Source organism: Procambarus clarkii, chromosome 80 (assembly GCF_040958095.1).
Source record: "Procambarus clarkii isolate CNS0578487 chromosome 80, FALCON_Pclarkii_2.0, whole genome shotgun sequence".
NCBI lineage: Eukaryota > Metazoa > Arthropoda > Malacostraca > Decapoda > Cambaridae > Procambarus > Procambarus clarkii.
The window spans coordinates 5,126,703-5,128,943 of NC_091229.1; positions in this window are offsets into that span (position 1 = coordinate 5,126,703).

The following is a 2,241-nucleotide window of genomic DNA, read 5'->3' on the forward strand; positions in this document are numbered from 1 at the left end:
TCCTGTCTCTCATTAGCACATTCCTTAATCTCTCTACTGTTCTCTGCAAGTGACATCATGGGCTATGTCATGATGCCTTGCAACCACTCATATCTGGTTCATTGTATCAATGCTCACATATTTCTGTTATTCAATTCATCAGCCGAAGCAAACTAACTTAACCGAAATATACAAACAAAATGCATTCTACAGCAATGAGATCCGTTGTTGTTGTTGTTTTTGTGACATCACAAAAGCTGCCCCAGTATAGGGATAACATATTGTCGCCCATTAACAAATAGGTCTTAAGGCCAACACCAACCCGACTGTTCAACTATTACGTCACAAGATGGGCAATGAGGCCCTAGCTTGCTGCATATCTATGTGGTTTATATATAATGTTATTATTCAAAAATGGCTGGACTATCCATCGCCACCTAACCTAATCAGAGGTTTAAGAATATACATTTTAGTCAACCACAACTGTAATCATTGCATTATGCAGTGATGAATTCAAAACTAAAATAGCGATCCAAATGTCGTACCGCAATTTAAGCAGAATCGTACGTCTGGCAGCATAGTAGGTAAGCTGAACATAAGAATAAAAGTAACTGCAGAAGGCCTATTAGCCTATACGAGGCAGCTCCTATATACACCCACCCAGTCTCATTCATATATATGTCCTACCAGCGCTTAAAACAATCAAGGGACCCCACACCCCGATATTAGTTTGCATTAATAGTTTATAATAAATAGCTCACATTCTAGTTTTAACACATGAGCAATTATGAAACACTAGCTAGATATTGTACTATAATCCACAAGTAGTTACCATACATGTGGCATCTCAGCGGATAAGTAGCTGTATTCATAGGCTAGTCAACTGTCCTCGCATCCATCAAAATAGCTATCCAAATGTCCCACCGCAATTTATGCTATATGACACCCTAAAATGTATTTAAGAACAAGATTCCAGTAACCCCCATTATAAAATACATGCACCTTTACACTCAATATAGCATTTTAAGCACAAAGCATTTCCACACTAAATTCCATTTACACAGAAAATACAACATTTACACACCAAATATGTCATTTATGCACAAAAATATTATTTACACTCAAAATATACCATTCACACACAAAATATGTCATTTATAGACAAAAATGTCATTCACTTACAAAAGATGTCAGTTGCAGGCAAAAATATTCAATTTACACAAATATTGCATGTACACTCAGAGTATGACATTTACACAAATTAAGTTATTTGCACAAACATAGCAAATTGCATATACATTTAGACAATCAAAAATGCACTTTCACTAAAATTACACAATTTCACAAACATAATTTTCACAAAATACCCACACATTGTCTCATAAACCAAAATACACTTTCACACTTGCACATGAAGATCTATTTTTTTCTGATTATATATACAGAACTTACACAAATACACAATTTGCACCAAAAAAATTACAGTCGCACCAGTTCCACTTCAACAAATTAAAAGCACAACATAAATACACAGTTCGTACAAAACGATTGTAAAACATAGACAATTATTTTACAAATTGTGTAATTATTACAAATCAGTACACACATTTTACACAATTAATACAAGCAAACTTGCTATATAATTACAAAACTTGTGCAATGACAATCAATACACAACAGGTGTAAATACACAATTCGTCCATATACAATCACACAACATGTGCAATTAATACACAACTTGCACAAATATTATGCATCTTTCATAATCATTATTACACATTTACATAAATGCAATCAAAATACATATCCAGCACAATACATACAATACATAACTAGCCCAAAAATGTAAATATGCAACTAGCACAAATGCACAATTCACACAAATACAATTACAACATATGCACAATTAATGCACAACTTACACAAAATATAATCACTACACAACTTACACAAAATATAATCACTACACAACTTACACAAAATATAATCACTACACAACTAACTCAAATATGAACACAACTACTCAATTCCACAAATACACATACAAAACATGCACAATTAATACACATCTTGCACAAACAAAACACAATTTGTAGGAATATAGTTAATACATGATTGGAATCATCATATGACTTATGCAAAATACAGAAGCTGCACAATTAATACACAACTTGCACAAGTATAATAATTGTGCTATTTTCACTGTTACAGTCACAACCAACTAGATAAAACAATACTCAATTTGCATTATATTTTTTCTTG